Below are 24,244 nucleotides of genomic sequence, written 5' to 3' on the forward strand. Positions count from 1 at the left end.
GCCAGCACCTGAGATAGAAATTCCCCTGGTACTTAGTGGGAGTTCCAAACATACCCCTCAGGGGCACAAAGAGGCCACCAGCTCCCCCCTCAGGCACCATGTCAACAAATAGCGAGATGGCAGCCTAGCCTGGGGTAGCCCAGCCCAGCTCTTTGTAAACGTCTCAATTCAAAGGCTTTGCTTGAGGCCTTGCTCTCCACAAGCCTTTCCTTTTCCAGACTCCCTCTCCACAGATTCCTTGGAAAGTCCTCAGGTAGGAATGCCACCCAGACTAGAGAGACTGCATTTCTTTCCTTCACCCCATGCCCCTCATCTGCATAATCCAAGCACGGCTTCCACACAAAGAAAGCAGAGTGAAGAACATTGGACAGGGAAGGGGGGGGGGCGGGGCTGGCTCTCACCCCGCCCCTAACTCCAGCACTGTGGAGCTAATCTCCAGCAATCTCGCTGGACCAAACTTGTCCAGGGCTTGGTCTAGTTGATGCCTGAGTTCCTTCCCAGGCTTCAAATCCCTGAGGTTCTGCTCAACCTTGGAACGTGACCCAGAAGCCTGCCCATTGTGCAGGCCTGTCAAGGTGCTGAGTGGCTGAAGGGTCTCAGGCAGGGAGCGCGGGGGGCCGGGAAGCTGGGTGCAGGCTAGGGTGGTGCGCTAAGCTGCATCGAACTTGCTGACATTTGCTTTATTGCACTAAAGTCTTTCTCTGAAGGTTAAGTCCTCTAAATCAGGCATATGAGGATTGCGCCTAAGCTAATGAGTCACCGGAGGGTAAGCCAAGTGAAGCCCCACAGCTGGGGATGGCTTTTGACTCTCACTCCCTTAATAATCTCATTAATTACACCTCCATTTGTGTCAAAACCAACTTCACACTGGTTTCCAGGGCCAGGTGGGGAATTAACGCTGCTGGTGTCCAGTTCCTTCATCCCCAGAGTTTGAAGAAACACCCTTCTTGGTCTCTAGCAATGGTCCAGGTAGAGATGTGTCTGGGAGGATAGAAACGTTAGTTCTCCCCTATTCTGTTCCCCAGCTGGGTCTGTGGGTAAGCCTCCTGAGTCCACTCTGCCTCCTGAGCTGGGCCTGATGGGGGCAGAAAACGTGTGAGCAGTCGCACACCAGTGTGCTGGCAGAAGCCCCGTGTCCCCACGGGTCTCCTTTGTGTGGCGACCCCGGGGAACACGCTGCCCAGGTTTCAATACCCTCAAAGGCTTTCTCTCTCTGAACTGCGGTGGTTTATCTTCGGAACGCCGTAAATGAGCCCATCACCGCCCCGTTTCCCTCCTTGCTTAGGCCACTAGGCGGCTCAGAACAAAATGTTTAGCTCACTTCTTGACAATTATACAATTGTCTACAACAACTTTATGGCGTGCCTTTTGGGTATTGCCTCCACCCTGTTTCCTGGAAATAAAAATTTCCCAACATTCTTTTTCTTTTACTTCCATTTCCACAGTGGCTTAACAAGCAAACAAAAACAACCGCTGGGTAGGAAAGATTAAACATCCCACGATGCATGTACAGAATGAGGTGGTCAGTTGATACGTGTGAAGAGAAGCCTGTGTATCTCCAGGGCTCTGCCACCATCTCCTTCTGAGGATTCATCCACGGGACTGGGATCCCTTGCCTTTTCAGTAACCCTGCCCAGTTCTGTACTCTTTCTGGAATCAGTCCTGTCCAGAACCCAAGCCCGATGGCTAGGCCCCTCATTCCTTGTCTCTGCCTCTCTGGCACTGCCCTCCACTTTAGCCCTGTATGCTGCTGCTGGTAACTTCTTATGGGAAGAACCCTGGAACAGATGGACAGATTGCTCAAAGCCGCAATACAGCCCCTCCTGACCTCCTCACACCGGAGGTGAGGGATGTGACTCCAAGCCTAGATAACCATCATTGGTCCATCCACTTAACACTGAGCACCTGCTAGAACCTGGGATTCAGCGGAGGAACGAGAGCCGAGCGGCCCCACCCTCATGGAGTTCACGAGTACTAATGACTTTCACTGGACTTTCTGTCCCAGACTGGAGCTGGCCTCTGAAGTTGGACCGATGTCTCCGGCCCCACACGATCCCCTTGCCCAGCTCCCCTCTTCTGGGCTCCAGCTTTATCTTCTCCCATCTGGTCCCAGCATACTCCATGCCCAAGCTCCCTGGATATGGCATCCTGTACACCTGGCTGTGTTGACCCGTGCCAATAACGGAGCCCTGCCTCGGTGCATCCCTTAGTTTCTCTTGTATTGTTTAACTTGTTTTGAACACTGCATTCGTCTTGGCCCCACCTCCACCCTCACTGGAGTAAAAAAAAAGAAGAGAGTTTTTAAATTAACAGATATTTAAATATTTAAATATGGGGGTGCCTGGGTGGCTTAGTTGGTTAAGCGTCTGACTCTTCAGATGGCTCAGGTCATGATCTCAGGGTTTCGTGAGTTTGAGCCCCGCATGGGCTCTCCACTGACAATCACAGAGCCTGCTTGAGATTCTCCCTCTTTCTCTGCTCCTCCCCCACTTGCACTCTCTGTCTCAAGATAAATAAATAAACTTTGGGGGAAAAAAAAAAAGAAGAAGAAGAAGAATAGAGTTCCTATTGAGCCCTAGTCCTTTCTCAGTGATTTGGCTAATAGCAGAGGTATGTAGTAAGCACCTACTATGCACCACAAACCAAGCGAGGCGGGCACACAGGCATCATCAAATGTAATCCTCACTGCAGCTCTGGACAAATGTTTTTTGTTATCTCCATTTCCAGATGCACAAACTGAGCCTCAGGTATTAGGTCACACAGCTGATAAATGGTAGAGCGAAGATGAAGCTATTTCACTGCTCTTGTACCCCTCTGCGCACCTGGAATATGCAGGAGATGCTTTTATCCATTGGGCTTTTGTTTGCAAGGAAAGGTCCCTTCAGGCCACATTAAGGAAAAGTGTTTGTGGATAGATGTAAATAGCATCTACCTGCTCTTGACACACTGGCTTTCTGACGGTCACTAAACACGCCACATTCCCTCCTGCCTCAGGACCTTTACACATGCTATTTGCCCTTCCTGGAACACATTTCTCCCCTAAATTCACCCTTCAACTAAATAACTCCCACTGGTCTTCATGTCTCAGCTCAACATTCTGCTTCCCAGGGAGGGTCTCTCAGGCTCCCAGACTAGGTCAGATGTCTCTGTTCATGTCTCCTGGCTCCCTATCTATATTTTTTCTTCATATTTCACCAAAGTTTAAAAAGTATTCATTTATCTGTGATTATTCTATTAATGGCTCTCTTCTCCAGACTAGAAGCACCGGGAGAGCAAAGATTATCTTTCATTTCAAGAGGGACCCAGCAAGGACCTGATTTATAGTGGGTATTCAGTAAGTACTGGTTGAATGAAGCGGTAAATAAACAGAAAACTGGGAAGGAAAAGCCCTTAGAACCCGAAGCTGGGCTCTCCATTTCCCTCAAAGGCTGTGCTATCCTCTACACATAAGCTCCTTGACCCCATGCCATCTGCCAAATCCTCCCCAGACCTAGAGGAAACAAGTTTCCTAGATTCAATGACTGCTACCCTATTGGTCAGAGTTTATGTCACCACATCACCCCAGTGGTCACTGCTCAGTTACTCTAGGGTCAGTTACTCTTTCCTCTGCACTGCTCTGTGCTCCAGAAAAGGAAATTCAAAAGCATCTCGGTTGTGTGTCCATATCTACGTACCTTAAACGTGGTCATGAAATCCCTTTGTTCTTGAGCACAGGGTTTCTAGAGATCTCATTGTAAGAGCTCATTCACTTGACAGCCCTCTCTTCCAACATCACTGAACTGTTAGATTTGGGAGTTGAATTTCAGGAAGGACGTGGACAAACTGGTGTGTTTACAGATAATGGACAATGAAGGGATTGGAAACTGTGTTATATGAAGAAGAGTAAGGAAAGGTAGTGACGCGTGACCTGCAGAGGGGAGCCAATGAATTGTCTCACTGAAGCTGTATAGAGTGGTGTCTGGGAACTCAGGGGCTGGAGTGTCATAAGCCTGAATGTGAATTCCGGCTCTGGCATTTGCTAAATGTGTGGACATGGACAAGTTACCTCATGGCTCTAAGTCTTGAAGTTCTTATCCATAAAAGGGGTGGACTAATTGAGTCTACCTTGTGGGTACAGTTTGAAAGAGTAAATGCGATGAGGAATAATTGTCTACTATGAAGTCAAAGACACAGTAAATCTTCAATGAATAGTGGTCATGGTTATTAATTACAATAATTACAGCATTGAACTACCCACTGGTGTGAAGGCTGGGCAAGCAGAAGTGGGGTTTCTATTGGAAAGGTTGCCATGAAAGGATTCAAGGCTCAGGGCCTTTGCACATGTTCCTTCCTCTGCTTCCTTTCTTTCCTTCTTCACCTACTCATTTATGAATCTCTGCAGTGCATGATTTCATTTTTTCAGGGAAATCTACCCAGATTTCAGGATTCTGTATTAAATGTTCCCCTGGTATCTATACCTTCCCTTCGGAGTGCTATCACAATGGGAATTAAATAAGGATGTTCATTCTTTTTAAGTTTATTTTATTTTGAGAGAGAAAGAGAGCATGTGTGCAAGCGGGAGGTGGGGGGAGCAGGGAGAGGGAGAGAGAGAATCCCAAGGAGACTCCAATGTGGGACTCGAACCCATGAACCATGACCTGAGCTAAAATCAGGAGTTAGATGCTTAACCGCCTGAGCCACCCAAGCACCCTTGATGTTCATTATTTTTAAAAATCAACTTTATTAAGGTATAACTTACATAGTATGAAATTCTCTCATTTAAATGTTATAATTAAATGACTCTTGACAACTGTATATATACAGCAATGTTAACACCACTGCAATCAAGATATAGGCTATTTTCTTCACCTCCAAAATTTCCTTGTGCCCCTTTGTATTTACTCCTTTTTCCCTACCCCAGCCTCTAGCAATTACTAGTATTTTCCTTCACTATAACTGTGCCTTTTCTAGAATTCCATATAAATGGGATCAGATAGGATGCAGGTTTTTGAGTCTGCATTATTAACCTGAGCATAATGCATTTAAGGTTCATCTATGTTATCATGACTACTAATAATTCATTTCCTGGGGTGCCTGGGTGGCTCAGTCAGTTTAGCTTCCAACTCTTGATTTCAGCTCAGATCATGATCCCAGGATCATGGGATCCAGCCCCGCATTGGGCTCCACACAGAGTGTGAAGCCTGCTTGGGAATCTCTCTCTCTCCTTCTGCCTCTGCTTGTGTACTTTCTTGCTCTTTAAAATAAAAAAATAAATAAAAATAAAAAGATATATAAGTATCAAAAAATAATTCATTTCGTTTTATGCTTTAATAGTATTATATGGTATAGATATGCCAACATTTGTTTATCAATTCACCTACTGATGGACATTTGTGTTGTTTCCAGCTTTGGGCTGTTATGGATAAAGCTGCTATGGACATTTGTGGACATGTTTCTGGTTATGTGGTAAGTTACATTCCTACCATTAATGAATGAGAGTTCCAGTTGCTCTATATTCTAGCTTATAGTTGGTATTGTCAGTTTTGTTGAGTTTAGCCATTCTGGTAGTATGTAGTATGTAGTGGTACCTCACTGGATTTTTTTAGTTTATATTTCTTTCTTTTTCTTTTCTTTCTTTCTTTCTTTTTTTTTTTTTTTTTTTTGGTATTCTGGCATTTTATTAAGGAAGGTATGTGAAAATATAGTGAGCTATGGAAATTTTTATAAAGTGATCATAAATTCAAAGACAGCAATTCACCAAATGACAATTTTCAAACACTTAAAAAATACAGTTTATGTACCTATTTAGAAATATACCTCAGAGTTTTCACATAAAAGCATGACTAATAATTTTCAAAAATAATATTTTTATCGTGATTTTTCTCCACTAGTGGGAAATTAAAATGGTGACAGAAAAGTTTATTATATCACAATAATTTCTTTCTTTTTTCCTTATCTTTTATATAAAATTAGAAATTTTCAAATTACCTTTTCTCTATGTATATTCTTATAGAAATAATACTAGAGGAGCTTTTAAGTCAGCCATAGCTAAAATGCTATGCCTCTGTGACCAATTATAATATAGAGTTTTATAGTTACCATTTCATAATAGCTCTTTATTGGAATTGACTGACTAAAAGAATACAGTTCTAAATGTCCAATTTTAGTTTATGTAAATTTCAACAAATTTTTAACAATTCTTTTTACCTAATGACATTTCAGCTTTGGAAGATACAATGGGTTAAGAATTGTACTTTTTTGTTACATACATATGAATATTGACTCATATATATATGTGTATATATATATGTGTATATATGTATATATATGTATATGTATATGTATATATACATACATACATACAGTTTCACCCAGTAATTTATGCAATCAAAAAAACCAAAACTCATTGGCAACATTTTTGACTACTTTTCAGTATCTTTAATAATTTAAAGAATGGGGAAAAAAAGCACTTCTAGAACTGTACTTACAGAAAAAGAAATGCAGAAGAGAAATGTGCACTGTAAAATTTCATAATATTTATTTTCTGATTTAGTTTCGAGTTTGCAATAAGTTTAACTAAATAGAAAAATGTTAGAAAATTAAAGGTATCAAAAGGCTTAAGTCAAACTGAACAAATTTATAAACTCACTAACCCAGAGCATGCACTGCTCCTCTAAGCCTGCTGGAGTTCTTGATTTGTTTTAATCACACGGACAGCACTTTCTTTGAACTGCAGCTCACAAAAATTTTCAAGAAACTTTGCCATTTCTTCTGCAACAGTATCCGGGAAAGTTTCTTTAATGAATTTCACCGTTGAGGTGGGAGCTAAAACTTCATGTAGTGTGTTAAAATACTCTTTTATCATTGAGTATAACTTAAGCATTGTACTTTGGTATCCATGAGCCATTATGTCTAAATTCGATTCTCTGCTATAAGCAGGAAAACAGTTCTGCAGGAGCTCAGCCAACAGTTTATTCTGTATGCTTTGGTATTTGATTATAACTTCCGATTCTGGATAAAGAAATAACAGTTGTTGTATGCACTGCTTTTTCAACCAAATTTTGTGCTGTGAATTGATGATTTCATTATGGCTTTGCAATTTGTTCACTGAGAAGCGTCAAAGATGCAGTCTTATGTTATCCCAGATGGACTGTGCATCCGTGGAGGAATCATCTTCAACAGAATGAAGAGAAGTCCCAGAGAGGAAATGGAAAGATGCTCCACTTAGAGTTGCCGAGAATGAAGTGCTGCTCTGGCAGGAGAGATCCCAAAGTGAATCCAGGATCACTTCTTCTTGATTTAGTTCACTCTTCAACGAATCTTGCAGTGTTTTGAGGAATTTCATCAAATCTCTATGGGGAATGGAAGGTGACTTGGATGAATTACAATTATAGTTATCTAGCCACTCAAAACAGTCAGTTGTCGTTTGCAGCTGCACCTCTGGACACTGCTTGTTAACTTCAGATTGTATTTCCTTAATGCAATGTTCCATGCTTGTAGCATTTTGTTCTATCTTTTCATCAATGTCACTGAGTGACAATGTCACTGACATTTCACAAATGTCACTGCTTAAACTCCAAGTCTCCAGGAAGAGTTCGTATTTCTATAATTACTAATGATGTTGAGAATTCATGTATTTACTGGCCATTCATAGATCTGCTTTAGTAAAGTATCTATTGAAAATTTTCTTTAAATGAGTTACATGTTTTATTATTGAGGTTTAAAAATTAGTTATATATTCCACTGACCTATATATCTATCCTTATACCAGGACCACACTCTCTTGATGACTTTCATTTTGAAGTACATTTTGAAATTGAGAAGAGTGAGTCTTTCAACTCTTTGTTCGTCTTTTTCAAGATTGTTTTAGTTATTCTGGATCTTTTGAATTTTTACATGAATTTTAGTAGTAGCTTGTCAGTCTCTGCCAAAAAATCTGCTAGGATTTTGATAGAGTGTGTGTTGAATGTGTAGGTCAATTTGGGGAGTGTTACCATCATAACAATGTTAAGTCTTCTGGTCCATAAATGTTGGGCATGTTCCCATTTCTTTAGATCTTTTTTTATTTCAACAGTTTTGTAAGTTTTTAGTGTAAGTCTTGCACTTCTGTCATTAAATGTATCCATAAGTGTTTTTTATGCCATTGTAAATGGAGTTCTTAGCCTAATTTCATTTCGTGGATTGATTTTTTTTTTAAGATTTTATTTACAGGGCGCCTGGGTGGCTCAGTTGGTTAAGCGTCTGACTTCAGCTCAGGTCATGAACTCGCAGTTTGTGGGTTTGAGCCCCGTGTTAGGCTCTGTGTTGACAGCTCAGAGCCTGGAGTCTGCTTTGGATTCTGTATCTCCCTCTTTCTCTGTTCCTCCCCCACTTGCACTCTGTCTCTCTCTCTCTAAAATATGAATAAAGATTTTTTTAATTAAAAAAAAAGATTTTTATTTAAATAATCTCTACACCTAACATGAGGCTTGAACTCAAGACCCCCAAGATCAGGAGTCACATGCTCCACCAACTGAGCTAGCCAGGCGCCCCTACATGGATAGATTTTTGAATGCTGATCAAACCTTGCATTTCTGGGATACACCCCACTTTACCATGACATGTTATCTTTCTTATATATTGCTGGGTTTGAGTAGCTACTATTTCATTATAGATTTTTGTACCTATGTTTATGAGGGAGGTATATAGTCTTATATTTGTCTAGTTTTTGTATCAGGATAATTCTGCTCTTGTAAAATGATTTAGGAAGAGTTCCTTCCTCTTTCAACTTCTGTAAGAGGTTGTATGTATAGAATTGGCATTATTTCTTCCTTAAATATTTGGTGGAACTTACCAGTGAAGTTATTGGAGACTGAGGTTTTCTTTTGTCTTTCTTTGTTTTTGTTTTTCCAGATAAGTCTGGTTAGAAATTTATCAATGTTATTCATATTTTCCAAATAACTAGCTTTTGGTGTTAATGATTTTTATGTATGATTTGTCCATTTTCTATTTCATTGTTTATCTCTCTTATATTTATTTTTCCCTCCTCTCATTTACTTTGGGTTCAATTTGCTCTTCCTTTTCTACTTTATTAAGGTGATAATCTGTCATTGATTTTATACTTTCTTCTTTTCTAAAAAAAAATTTTTTTTTTTTGAGAGAGAGACAGAGAGAGAGAGAGAGAGAGAGAGAGTTAGCAGAGGAGACAGGCAGATGGAAGAGAGAGAGAATCCCAAGCAAGCCCCATGCCCAGGGTGGAGCCCCATGTGGGGCTCAATCCTATGACTCTGGGATCATGACCTGAGCTGAAATCAAGAGTTGGATGCTAGGGGCTCCTGGATGGCTCAGGCAGTTAAGCGTCCGACTCTTGGTTTTGACTCAGGTCACGATCTCACCATTCATGAGTTTGAGGTTCACATTGACTCTGTGCTGCCATTGTGGAGCCTGCTTGGGAGTCTCTCTCTCTCTCTCTCTCTCTCTCCCTCTCTCTGTCCCTCCCTTGCTTAGTGCTCTCTCTCTCTCTCTCTCTCTCGGAATAAATAAATAAACTTAAAAAAAAATTTTTTTTAAAGAGTTGGATGCTCAATTGACTGAGCCACTCAGGTGCCCCTGAACTTTCTTCTTTACTAATATAAGCATTTAAATCCATGGATTTTCCTGTAAACACCCTACAAATTTTGATAGGTTGTGGTTCCATTCTCATTCAGTTCAAACCATATTCTAATTTCTCTTATAATTACTTTTTTATCTATTTAGTTAATTTCCAAATTTTGGGAGAGTTTCTATATATCATTCCGTTGTTGATTTCTAGTTTTATTTTATTTTATTTACTTTTTATTTAAGAGAAAGAGCATGAGCTTGGGAGAGGGGCAGAGAGAGAATCCCAACCAGACCCCATGCCCACCTCAGAGCCCGACCTGAGGCTCAATCCCATGACCCCCAGATCATGACCTGAGCTGAAATCAGGAGTTGGATGCTCAACTGACTGGGCCACCCAGGTGCCCCTATTGATTTCTAGTTTAATTCTGTAGTGGTCATGGAACATACTTTGCGTGATTTTTATTCCTTAATTTTTTTTTTTTAAGTAGGCTCCATGCCCAATGTGGGGCTTAAACTCACAACCCTGAGATCAAGAGTTGAGTGTTCTACCAACTGAGCCACCCAGGCACCCCTGAGCTTTTAAATTTATTAAGACTGATTTTAGGGCCCCAGATATGGTCCGCTCTCAGTGAATGTTTCACATGCACTTGGAAAACAAATGTGTGTTCTGCTGTTTGGGGGTGGTGTTATGAAAGGTCAGGCCGAGTTGATTAATAATGCGGTTCAAGTCCTCTCTCTCCTTACTAACAGTCTATCTACTCTTTTATCAGTTTCAGAAAAAAGAGTGTGAAGTCCTCACCTACATTTGGAATTTACCTGCTTCCCCTTTTGGTTCCATCAGTTTTTGTTTCATGTTTTCTGAAGCTCCGTTAGGGTGTGGCAACACTCAGGTCCGGTGTGTCCTTATCCCTGGTGATATTCTTTGTTCTGTAGTCTATATTGCCTGATATTAACATCGCTACTCCAGCTTTCTTTTGATTAGTGTTACCATGGTGCATCTTTTTATTTTACCTTTAACCTATCTGTGTGTTTATATTTAGATTTGTTTTCTTGTACACAGCATAGAGTGGGGACTTGCTTTCTTTACCCAATCTATCTCTTTTAAATTACCTTTAAGGTAATTATTGATATGTTGAGCTTGAATATACCATTTTGCTATTAGCGTTTTATTTGTCCCCTCTGTTCTTTGTACCTGTTTTCCTCTTTTCCTGACTTCTTTTCAACAAATTGAGTATTTTCTATAACTTCACATTTTCTCTACTGTTGGCTTATGGATTATGCTTACTTGGTTGTTGTTAATGGTTGTGCTAAGGCTTAAAATATACACCTTTAATGTATCATTACCTTCAAAAGGTACTATTGCTTTGCATGTAGTGAAAGAACTTATAATAATTTATTTACATGTCCCCCTCCCTAGTCTTTCTACTCACGTAGTGATTTTAGTTCTATAAGTTGTAAGTCTTATAATAACTTGTGATTGTTTCTGCTTTAAACAGTTGCTTCTTTTTTAAATAAGGAAATGAGGAAAAAAATTTTAGATCCTTGATTTGTATACTTGGGTAGCCCAGGAAGTGTGAGGGTGGCCTCGCTGCTGTATCTTGAGGGTGACTTCCAGTGAGAATACCAGAAAGGCCCAGAGTCCCCAGCTGCCTACAGCTCTACTCCAGGCCACATGGCCTCCTTTGGAGGATGGTCTCTCTTGGTTACTGGTTACTGTCCTCATAGTGGACAGGGCTCACATAGCTCCATAGTTGAGCTTCTAAGTCCCTTTTCCCTACAGATGTCAATAGTCAAGGACAGCTGTGATATGCTGTGTTTACAGGGGGGGACCTGGGTGGCTCAGTCACTTGAGTGTTTGTTGATTTTGGCTCAGGTCGTGATCCCATGGTTCCTGGGATCAAGCCCCGCCCAAGGCTCTGCACTGACTGCACAGAGCCTCCTTGGGATTCTCTCTCTCCCTCTCTCTCTGCCCCTCCCCTGTTCATGCTCTCTAAATAAATAAATAAATGAATAAATAAACTTTTAAAAAAATTTAAAGTTTTCAGGGGCATTGACCTTAAATGCCAGAGCATTCATAATCATGATGGCTCACATTTATTGAGCTTTTTCTATATGACAAACACTCTGCTAAATCCTTTGTGTGCATTACCTCTTCATTCTCACTGCAATTTGATGAGGTAGATACTGCTATTATTCCCTTAAAAATTTTTTGTTAATGTTTACTTATTTTTGAAGGAGAAGGAGAGACAGAGCATGAATAGGGGAGGGGCAGAGTGAGAGGCAGGCTCCAGGCTCCGAGCTGTCAGCACAGAGCCCGACACAGGGCTTGAACTCACGAGCTGTAAGATCATGACCAGAGCCGAGGAAAAGAGTTGGATGCTTAACCAACTGAGCCACCCAGGCGCCCCTATGACTCTCCTTTTACAGATGAGAAAATGGAGGCAAGAAGGTTTAAGTAAATTGCCCAAAATCATACAGCAAGATCTATAAGGGAACCAAGACTTATTTGGTGTCTTGGTGGGCAGACATCAGAGCCAACCACTCTTAAGTGCTGAGTTCCCTGCTTCCCCAGTGACCTGCCCAGGGACATTTTGCCACCCTCTTAACACACACAGTTCCCCTGATATTGTACACTTGGAAAACCTCTGGGTTTGGGGCCCCATGTCTCCCTGTTCCTTTCTGTACATCAGGGCCTGTGACTGAAGACCACATACCATGTTGATCGGTGTGGGTTAGTGGAGAGAGCACCGGACTGGGAGCCAGCACACTCTGTTCTCATTCCAGCTCCATGGCTCACCAGTCATAACATGTTAGTTAATGTCTCTGGGTTTGTAGTTTCTCAATACCTAAGTCAAGGGGATGGAATTAGATCATCTCAAAGGCTTCTTTAAGACCAACATCCTGTGAGTCTTTGAATTAGTGACCTTGCTGATAGAGAGCTAATAATTACCTAACTTGACAAGACATCTAAGATTTATTTGCTTTGGTAATATTTATCAAAACCACAGAGCTTAGCCACTCACTTTATGCTCATATCTCTTCTCTGGCTTCCTGTTTATCCCAGAGGTTATCTTTTCAAACTGCCCTTTGGGCTTATAAAATTTCCTTTGTGTTCACTACGTATTATTAAGTGAACAAAAAGCAGGTTACAAAACTGTATGTATCCCATTTTATAACAAAAACAAATGTGTGTGTCTACTTACATATATAGAATACATGTACTGTATATTCAATATATACAATAAAATACATAAACATGTATAATACATTAGATTTATATTAAATAAATATATAAATATAAGTGTATGCACATATATATATATATTTTAATGTTTATTTATTATTTTGAGAGAGAGACAGAACGTGAGCAGAGGAGGGGCAGAGAGAAAGGGAGACACAGATTCCGAAGCAGGCTCCAGGCTCTGAGCTGTCAGCACAGAGCCCGATGCAGGGCTCAAACCCACAAACTGTGAGTTCATGACCTGAGCAGAAGTCGGACTCTTAACTGACTGAGCCACCCAGGTGTCCCATATGCACGTTAATTAATTAGTTTTATTTTTAATTTTATTAAAAAAATTTTAATGTTTATTTTTGAGAGAGAGACAGAGACAGAGACAGAGTGTGAGCAAGGGGGTGCAGAGAGAGAGGGAGACAGAGAATCCGAAGCAGGCTCCAGGCTCTGAGCTGTCAGCACAGAGCCCGGCTCAAACCCACGAGCTGCGAGATCATGACCTGAGCCAAAGTCAGCCGCCCAACCGACTGAGCCACCCAGGCACCCCTTAATTTTATTTGAGAGAGAGAGAGAGAGAGAGAGTCGGGAAGAGGAACAAAATCTTTTTTTTTTTAATATTTATTTATTCAGGGGAGGAAGGGCAGAAAGAGATGTACGTATGTTTATATTAAGGTTTAAATTTTTATAGTTCAAAAGGATGTACATCAAAAGGTTAGAATGACTTCTTCTGGATGGCGGAAAAACCAGTGATTTCCATTGTATTTTTTCATTACATGTTTTTGTCCTTTGCAATTTCTGTCCAGTGGAATTGCTTATACTTTTAACACTTATTGCTTATAAACACAGTAGCTCACAAACCAATGAATAATGTCTCCTTTGGATTCAGAATCTTCTCGTCCCTTTAACTTTGCCTCTGGTGTCTTCTCCTGTGTTGATTACATATCTTTCTGTCTTAAGTAACAAGACAAGGGGAATGAGGTACTTGATACACAGACAGAGTAATCAAGGAATCAGCCTTCTCTAGACCCAGCTTTTTGGCTGTCCCCCGCACCGCACCCCCTTCATTCACTCTCCTTTTCTCTCATGTCCATATGGACTAACATTTTCCCCAAAAGGCCTTCCTACTTCCAGTTTCTCCTTCTACGATCAATCTTGGGCACTTCCAGCATTCACTCACTCATTCATTCATCAACAATTGTGCATAATTAGTATAATAATGGAATAAGAGTGTAGTGTCGAGATAAGAACTGAGGTTCAAGTCCTAGGTATACTAGGATCATGTGAAAAGCCCTTGGAAAACTATAAAGTCTGGATCAGTGGGAACTGTCATTGCCCAGGTCCTGTACTGAGCACCATGGGGAAATAATAATGAAGAGACTCTGCCTTTAAGGAGCTTAAAATTGTTTAAGAGGATCAAGGTCTAAAATACAAAGGGGGAAGAAGAGGACAGGGAGAGATGCAGAGATAATATTCATAGACATGAGAACGAACAGCTGGGTTCTGCAGAGGAGGAAGTACGAGTCAAGAATCACCATGAGGTTTGGGACCAGCGTGGCTGGGAAAATGGTGGCACCATTTGTCCATTTATCAGCCCACAAACACACAAATACACATTGTTCATTTATTCCACAAATACACATTGAGCATCTGCCACCAGCCCAGTATGGTCCTAGGTGTTAAAGATGGAGCAGCAAACAAAATAGGTGACAATGCCCCACCTACCCCATTTTGCTTGCATTCTATGGACAACTAGAGAAAAAGGAAGTAAACAAGTACATAAACAAGATCATTTCCAAAGGTGATAAGTGCTATGAAGAAAATAACACTGGGTGTGTATCAGAGAGCAACCAAGGGAGGTGACATTTGGGCTTACGTGTCATTAGCTGAAATAGAAGGGGCTGGACTGAGGAGGAAAATGGTGAATTTCATGGTAGCATTGCTGACTCGGAGATGTTAAAATTTGCCTCTCGATGAAAATATTTTAACCTCTTCTCAAATTCTGCATCATATCATTCTCTGGCTCAGAAACATTCAGTGGTTTTCATTGCCCTCTGGACAGAATCCCCGTTCTTTAGCTGGGCATTCAAGGGCCTTCACAATCTCACCCAGCCAGCCCATCTGCCTGTCTCTCCCTTGTCCCCGTCCTCATGTGAACTTTCCATTCTGGCCTCAACGACCTCTTCACTGTCTCCACTGAGACTATGTGTCTTCACATCTTCCTACTTCAGTCCTAAGAAAGTCTCCTCTCCTAAATTCTCTAGTCTATAATGGTCCTACTCTTCTTGGAGCTCAGCCCTTTTCTCTGTCTGTCTGATCTTCTACATTGTTTAAATGTCTCATAAGTAAGCGAGGGTCCAACTCTCCAATAAGAATGCAGTCTCGGGGCGTCTGGGTGGCGCAGTCGGTTAAGCGTCCGACTTCAGCCAGGTCACGATCTCGCGGTCCGTGAGTTCGAGCCCCGCGTCAGGCTCTGGGCTGATGGCTCGGAGCCTGGAGCCTGTTTCCAATTCTGTGTCTCCCTCTCTCTCTGCCCCTCCCCTGTTCATGCTCTATCTCTCTCTGTCCCAAAAATAAATAAAAAACGTTGAAAAAAAAAAAAAGAATGCAGTCTCCCTGAGGGAGGGGCTCGCCCTTGCATGATCCTTTCTCCGTTGGATTTGCTCTGGTAAAACTGCCCAGAAACACATTAAGTAGCTCTACGGATCAATTATCTTGCATAAACATGCAGAGGGAAAGACAGAATAAGAAGAATCCAGAAAACCAAACAATTTCCCACCCAAGTTCCCAGAGCCAGAAGATGACAGGATTCACCGTAGTCAAGTGTTCAGAGTCAATCAACAGGGAGTCAATTCAGTTTGCTAGAAGAATTAGAAGTCGGAATGAAAGCCATCCAGGGATGAACCTACTTGGCACTGTCTGCCTTGAGCCAGAGAGTTCTCGAATTCCTCCCATCCCTCCATCCATAAGACCAGCAGAGTCCTGGTTTCTAGGATAAAGTAATCCACCACCCCTCTCCAAGTCTTCTCACCTCACTGTCCTCAATTTTGTCATAATTTCCTCCTTTTAACCTACCGGGGATGGGGCTAAAAAGCAGGATGATGGGGAGCCAGCGGTCCCCCGCCCTTCCCTCTTCCCCTTCAGCAGCATTTGATATTGATGTTCAACTTCTGGTGCTTTGAGGATGTCGGTGCAGGGGGAGGTTAGGAGCGGGACACGTGACTGTCAGGATGGATGTTTGGGATGAAAGTCAGTGCTGTAAACACGTATTCATCATGACGCTCCTCTGTGTGTCTTTCATCTGGGCAATCTCAAAGCCCTGGACAAATGGTAATTAATTTTCACAGCAGCTCCACAGGGGGATGCAGGGCTGTCTGCCAAGGGCCGGAGGGGCATTTTCCCAGCACCGCTCTGCCACCCCTTACTGCTCACTCCCAGCTGCTGTCTACCCCCAAGGTGACCATGCCAGGTGGATAGGGTGCCTAGCTCTTAGACTCCCTCCCATGACTTCTCTGCCTAGAAGGCTGCAGAGGGGCAGATGGAGACTCCCAACCACCCTCCTGCCCCCACCTCTACCCTGCTTTCCCAGAGGGTGACTAAGAGTGAACGAGGGCAGGAGTGGGAGCATTTCCTGCTTCCACTGGCAGGCTGGGGCCAAACAACTAGTTAGTTGACTCAGCAGGAACCACAGGGCTCCAAAAATACAACTGCTTCTGCCCAGTTCCACGTTGGGCTCCCTTGGCCCTTTGGTCACAGTCACCTGCTCCTCCTCCCCCTCCTTCCTATCCCAGAGGAGTTATCAAAGTGACATTTGCCTTAATTCTGATTATAGAAGAGCTATAAGCTCATCGTACAACACTTGGAAAATACAGAAAAATATAAAGGAGAAAATTGTCTTATTAATTCCATAATTCCACAGCTTCCCAAATAGCCACTGTTGAAATCTTGTTATATTCCCTTTTTTATTTTTTCTGTGTTTTGGGTTTTGGTTTACAGACTAATACATACTCATGGTAAATTCTTAATATATATCATAAGATTATATATTCTCTCTCTCTTTTTTTTATACGTATAAGACAGGACAGAAGGTTATAAAGTGAAAAGTGAAAATCCAACCCAACTTTCTATTCCCACCCAAAAGGAAACTACTGTCAAGAGTTCTTGCATATCCTTCCTTCCAGAAATTGCCTCTTTCATGTACAAACATGCATAGACATGCTCATTTTCACATGGCTGAGGTCACACCGTAGAAATAATTTAGCCTTTTCTTCACTTCACATGCATGCCTGGGCATCTTCTGTTCCATTAAAAATTATTTGTTAAACAACATTTTTATTGACTGCCTAACATTTTTTCTTATTGGGATGCCACAGTTTGTTTAACCTGTCCCTTACTGTTGAATATTTATGCAGGTGAGGGATAGGAAGAAGGAAGTAAGTCAGAATAGGGTGTCGGGAGGAGGAAGCAAGCTAGGATCGATTGAGGTTTCTACTGTGTGCCAACCACTTTTTCTGTCTTCCCAATCACTTGGAGTGAGAGTTTAGATACTATCCCCATGCTGCAGATGAGGAAATGGAGGTTTCAAAGAGGTTAAGGAAGAATTTGTTTGTAAGTAAGAGAGCCACGGTTTGAAACAAGATTTGTCAATTCCAAAGCCTGTGGTGGTTCTATTTTGCCAAGATGCCTTGGAAAAAGTTCCAGGGTTTAAGGTTTCCCACTGCATGGCATGGGGATGGGAAGAGTCCTTCATTCATTCATTCATTCTCTCATTCATTCCAATAATACTGATGTGCCAGACTTGAGGGACTCAGGGGGAAAAGGTTCAGTGCTTGTCCTCTAGAAATTTACAGTGGACGTGTAAACAATCATGACCTGCCATGGGTCCCCTGGGGATCAAACCTGGGGTTCTTCTCCCAGATACCAAAGTTCAAAAGTTTCTGGGGGAGGAGACCCTATGCTGAGTCAGTTCTCTGGCATCAGTCAGGAAGTGCCGGTGAGGCCTGAAACGCCTCTGCTTCCTCTCCTCCCCAGATCCCATTGCACTGCGGTCACTGGAGCCCTGGGTTGACTCCTCCCTGACCTGGCTTTTGCCTTGAGCTTCCGGCCCTTCAAGGATGGCCTGCCAGGCTCCCATGGCAGTAAAGTGGGTGGTGGGTCCCTAATTTCTGAGAAAATTTTCAAAACGATGTTTCTGGTTTGTTTTCCAGAAGTTCAAGAAATGTTTGTCATACTCCGGGGAAGAGTGGGTAGCACAAAAGGATTGGTTAAGCTGCTTGGGTTCTGGGTGGACCGATGCGGATGGGAGCCCTGCTTCCACCATTTGCTCTGGAACTGCTGGAAAATCACTGAAAATCAGCTAGTGCTTTTGGTAACAAGCCACAGAAGCAGACCCTGACTACTTTAAACAAAGAAATGAATCAAATGCAACAGAATTGCATTTGGAGTTCAAGAGGGGCTCGTCTTAGGAAAAGACGGAAAAGAAATGAAGCCTCCCCCCCCCCAAGGCACAGAGGAGCAGGAAGCACAAAAAGGTCCGTTGGCCAAGAAATGTCTAATCAGCATGTTGAGGCCACTGCAACCAGGTATCACAGCAATTGGAGTACTGACCCTTCAGCACTCAGAGGCCCAGGGCCCAGGCCTCAGGCAGGAGCATCCAACTTGCTGCCCCCTTGGTCCTGCACCCAAACCTACTGCCAGCTTGAGGTAGGAGGATTTGTTCCTGGACCTCAGGGGTAAAAGCGGGGGTTGGGGGGGTGCTCCCTTCTTTCAAGCTAACACATAAGGGCAAGTCTTGTATGCTAGCCAGGGACCTTTGGATGTAGGACAGCCAAAAACTCAATGTCCAGGGCACCCCCTAATAGCTCAGAGCCTTTGTAAAATAGATACATTAATAACGTCCACTTCACAAGATTGCTATGAAGATCTTTTTTAAACATTTATTTATTTTTGAGAGACAGAGAGCATGAGCAGGTGACAGGCAGAGAGAGAGGGCCATAGAAGATCCCAAGCAGGCTCTGTGCTGACAGCAGAGACCCTGAGAGGGGCTCGAACTCATGAACCATGAGATCATGACCTGAGCCGAAGTCAGACACTTAGCCAACTGAGCCACCCAGGCACCCCTGCTATGGGGATCTTTTTTAAAAAGCAAGTTAAGGGGCGCCTGGGTGGCGCAGTCGGTTAAGCGTCTGACTTCAGCCAGGTCACAATCCCGCGGTCCGTGGGTTCGAGCCCCACGTCGGGCTCTGGGCTGATGGCTCGGAGCCTGGAGCCTGTTTCCGATTCTGTGTCTCCCTCTCTCTCTGCCCCTCCCCCGTTCATGCTCTGTCTCTCTCTGTCCCCAAAATAAATAAAAAACGTTGAAAAAAAAATTTTTTTTTAAAAATAAAAAAAATAAAAAGCAGGGGCGCCTGGGTGGCTTGGTCGGTTGGGCGTCCGACTTCGGCTCAGGTCATGATCTCACGGTCCGTGAGTTCGAGCCCCGCGTGGGGCTCTGTGCTGACAGCTCAGAGCCTGGAGCCTGTTTCAGATTCTGTGTCTCCCTCTCTCTCTGCCCCTCCCCTGTTCATGCTCTGTCTCTCTCTGTCTCAAAAATAAATAAACATTAAAAAAATAAATAAATAAAAATAAAAAATAAAAAGCAAGTTAAGTGCTTAGGACACTGCCTGATACCCAGGAAATGCTGGTTTACTATTATTGTTGTTGTTGCAATTATTATCATCTTCAACATCATCAGCATCCACTTTCTCTCTTTTAGAGTAGGGATAGTTTCTACTATAAAGTAATATAGGCCGTAGATAGAAAAGTTGAAAACTACTGAAAAGTGGAAGAAAAGGAAATCACCTACGACCCACAGAAAACCGCTGTCAACATTTTGGTGTTTTCTCCCAATCTGTTTTGTATATATTGGTTTGGGTTCTTTCGTTCTTTCTTCCCTTTTGCCCTTTCAAACAGCTGTGATCATCCCGTGTGCACGGTTGTGCCTCCGCCCTCATAGTTTATGTATTTCCTTATGTTGTTAAAGACTTTCTGTAATCATCATTCGTAAGAATGGCAAAATAGCCTGCGGAGTGGATAGAATTATTCCCCAAATGTGGCTCCCACTGCTTGGGGAAGGGGGAGAAGAAGGGAGTGGCATGCATTTATAAATTATGAGTGTGTTTTCAAAAACCGCTTCTGATTCTGGGATGCTTCTCTGGAATACTAACTGATGCTTGACTGACATCAATTAAGCAATTTGCTCCAAGAAACTTAGGAGTCTGTCTCGCAAAATCCCCACCATTCTGATGCAGGTCAGGGGGTTCATGGCACCTCATTGTGTTTTGACCAGACATTTTCACTGCTACCAAGAGTATGAGTCCCACAGTCCCACTGTCACCTTGACACTGCTGGCCTGCCCACTGCTTTCTCACGTTCCCAATATGTTCAACCACTGATTAGATCAGGTAGTTAATCGTGCCTGTGAAATTACCTGCCATTAGTGTAGTGGAAAGTGCCCAAGCTCTGCCTCTTGCCACCTTGGGACTTGGGGCAATTTTCTTACATCTCTCAACCTCTTCTGAAAAATGAGGAGAATCATGTATAAATTTGCTTGCACAGTAAGTTTTTCTTCTTCCTTTCATCCTCCAGAGTTTCCTATTCTCCCTCTCTCCCATACTCACCGCCCCCCTCCTGCCGACTTCCAGGGCACTTGTACTGTGGGTCTCAGGCTGGGTTCCAGGAAGTGGCTCTCACCTAAGAAGCAGCTGGGGGTCATGTGGCCCATCTCCCCACCGGGGGTGACTAAAATGCCAATGATGCTGATAATTTGGACTTCCTGGGCAGGGCCTGGCACCCGCCAGTGGTGAGGCTTTGGAAGCAGCAGTAATTAATATTTTGCAGTGTGATTCTGATCGCCCTGTCAAGGAGGGGGTCCCACCCTGAGCTAGGAGCCCCATGGGAACTGCCCAGGCTGCATTCCCGGGGCTGCGGTTGCGCAATGGGCACCCAGCCAGGGCGGCTCCGGGGGTGGGGCGAGCAGAGGATGCGCCTGAGAGGAGCTGGGCTCCCCTTCGCCCAGAGGGGCAGGGGCGGAGCGCTTACCTTTACCGGCCAGTCTCCTAGGCCGGGACACCCACGTGCTCCTGAATCCATCCTGGGCCTGCCCAGGGCCCTACCCTGGGCTGCCAGGTAAGGCTGAGGCCGCGTGTGTGAGGGAAGGGAGCAGAAAGGTTATCTGAGAAGGGCAAAGGGGAACGAAATACTCATCTTTCCCCTTCTTGCCTTTCCAAAGCACTATTCAAATCTCAAAGATGCAGGGGGCTTCGGTGGGTAGCTTGACCAACTCTCATTTCGTGTGGGAGGAAACTGAGGCCCAAGGCGAAGTGAATTGCTCTACCCCAAGATTCTCTAAGAAATGACCCAGCGAGGAAGAGTGGCCAGAGCTTTTGGAAGCACTATCCACGACATTGTTTATTGGATGTGCTGCTATCAATGACTCAGAAAAGCTCTCCCACCCCCAAAGTCTCCTCCTCCTCCCCAGCACCTGAGATTTCACCTCACTTCCTTTTCTTTAAGGCTTCTGTGCCAATTAAAAGTTAAGCTTCCCCTGGCAGGGATCACTTCCCATGTCAGTAAAACGTAGTTTCTGTTCCTTTTTCTGACAGCAGGTGCAACGCAGGGAGAAAGGAGAACCTAAAACTTCACAGGGGCAGGAGGAGTCCACATATGGCTTCCAACTATGGTACTTGTCAGTTTTCAATGCACTCACAGTGGCAATCTCCAGTCGCTTTCCTGACAGTGCTGTGAGGTGGGAAAACGCTTGACTGTCATTCTCACTCATCAGATGAGGAAATGGAGGCCCTGTGAGGTCTAGTATCTTGCCCAAGGACACACAGTCAGTAAGTGGCCAGGTGGGATTGCAATCTTGGGGCTCAGCTGCTCCCTAGAGCCCAATATAAGGGTGTAATGTTAGTATTTGTGTTGACTGGTTTATAGAAAAGTGTGGGTTTGAGGTTTGAGAGGGTGTGGAGTAATACAATGCAGAATGCTTGTTTTCCCTTCTTTGAGCTTCCTAGGCAAATATCACTCCATTTTCCAGGGGGAAAACCTACTGCTCAGAGATTTACTAAATTCATTCAAGTGTGAGTACCTCCAGAGCAAGGAACTAGGCCATGTCCATCTCTTTATGTCTGATCCGTAATTTTATCTGTGAATATTTCTTGAGTGCAGAAAAAAATCCTGCAAGATCATCGAATACGATGTGTACGTTTTACAGTTGAGAAAACTGAGGTCTACAGAGTTGAGGGATATGCCCAGATCACATCATTTGTGGCCGAGCCTGGACCTCAAAGCTCTCAATTCCCAGTCTAGTAGCCTTTCCATTTCATTCATTCATTCATTCATTCATTCATCAAACCTCTAGGTAGTATTCTGGGGCTCTGGGAAACAAACAAACAAACCAGGGAATAGTGTGAGGAGACTGGGGCATTTGTTTTGAGTACGAAAACCTAAGAGGAAAAGAAAAAACCAAAAACCTAAGAGGATTCTGCCAAAAAATTCAGTGACCATGATAAATAATGTTTTTTTTAATGTGTATTTATTTATTTATTTTGAGAGAGACAGAGAGAGAGAATGCAAGCCTCTGCACACAGGGGAAGGGGCAGAGAGAGAGGGAGAGAGGGAATCCCAAGCAGGTTCCGCCCTGTCAGCCCAGAGCCTGACTCAGGGGCTCAAACTAACAAACCGTGAGATCACGACCTGAGCCGAAGTAAAGAGTTGGACGCTTAACTGAGTGAGCCACCCAGGCACCCCAAGATAAATAATATTTTAATACAATATTTTAAAAAATCAAATCAGCAATCTGTGGCCCATAGACCTGAAGCCTATTTTTGTAAATAATTAAGACTGAATCCCAGTCTCTGTTTTGAGGAGTCCACAGTTTCGTCCAGGGAGACAGGCCCAAGTGGAATATTTATTTAATTCCCCAGGAATGTCCTCAGACAGCAAGCGGGGGATGAGGGAGGAGAGTTGGAGGCCGGGAAGGAAATGTGCAGCAGTCCAGATGTATAACACCACCGGGTTTATTGAGGGAAATTGCAACAAAGTGTGCTGGTCTAGGAGAGACGGGGTCAGGAGCCAGGGGAAGGAGTAGAGACTGACCAGGTCTGAAAGATTAGGGATAAAGGAGGCAGCGATTCTCCCACCAGGCTGAGAATGTAAAGAATCTTAGACTTTACACCCTAGACCTCGAGAGCTCCCTCCAGCCCAACCCTGAAACTGAGGGGATCAGACCCAAACCAGGCAAGGCGGGTCTCCTCTCAGAAACATGTTTAAAACCACAGTGAATGTGTTTGGTTGTCCCCAGATGTACTGGGGTATTTGTTCCCCATCTACTCCTTGTCCCCCATCCTGGTGCTCTGTGGCTTTCTCTGAGACTAGACCTCTCCTGACAGTGGAGGCTGCCCACGAGCTGCTACTGCCTTGGGTGAGCTGCCAAAAGCCAGGGAAAGCCCTGGAAGAATGGAAGCTGCTGAGTATTCCTCCTCGCTTGCTGGAATACTATAAGTGCATGTTTAAATGTATTCCCTGCAAGTCAGGTACGCCTGGGTAGCTCAGTCCGTTAAGCGTCTGACTCTCAATTTTGGCCCCAATCGTAGTCTCACGGTTCATGGGTTCGAGCTCTGAGTTGACAGTACGGAGCCTGCTTAGGATTCTCTCTCTCTCCCTCTGTCTCTGCCCCTCTCCCAGGCTCGCTCTCTCTGTCTCTCTCAATATAAAAAGAAATAAACTTAAAAAAAAAAAAAGATATTCCCTGCAAATCACCCAGAAAAACAGCCTGGCATAAAATAAATATTCAAAAAAACAGGTGGCTGTTATTACTTTATGTTTATTATAAAAGTATTTTTATTTTATTTTATTATTTTTTTTTTTATAGAGAGAGTGAGCACAATATGGGAAAGGGCAGAGGGGAGAGAATCTTAAGTAGGCTCCACCCACAGCACAGAGCCCAACACGGGATCCCAATGACCCTGGGATCACGACCTGAGCCAAAATCCAGAATCAGATGTTCAACCAGCTGTGCCACCCAGACACCCCTAATATAAAACTATTTTTAATACTTTTTTTAGTTATGATTTGCAAGACCCCGCTTTGACCAACACTGTCCTCTTCCCCCGTATGTTTGTGTTGATTATTGGTGGTTGCAGAAATACTTGCTACATCATGCTGCCCACTAATCACTGAGAGGACATGGTGTCTAAGATGGACTAGAGTTCTGGGGGCGGTTTAATCCAGGAGGACTTCCTGGAAACGGGAGGGGTGAGGGCAGAGTTCTAAAGAAGTTGATGAAAAGATGGATAGAAGCATTCTGAATGACACGGTATCTGAAAGATGGATCAATTTTGCCTACCTTTTATGGGAATTAACTGATATCACATACATAAAATGGTTGATACAGTGACTGGTGTGATAACTGGGGGG

The 24,244-nt window shown here is 43.5% G+C and overlaps 1 pseudogene; it reads right to left on the minus strand.

Annotated features, from left to right (window-relative positions):
- Window positions 1-6,627: 6,627 nt before the first annotated feature.
- On the minus strand, window positions 6,628-7,506 carry LOC125932960 (uncharacterized protein KIAA0825-like; annotated as a pseudogene).
- Window positions 7,507-24,244: the final 16,738 nt, after the last annotated feature.

The sequence above is a fragment of the Panthera uncia genome, chromosome D2 (assembly GCF_023721935.1).
Source record: "Panthera uncia isolate 11264 chromosome D2, Puncia_PCG_1.0, whole genome shotgun sequence".
Taxonomy (NCBI): Eukaryota; Metazoa; Chordata; class Mammalia; order Carnivora; family Felidae; genus Panthera; species Panthera uncia.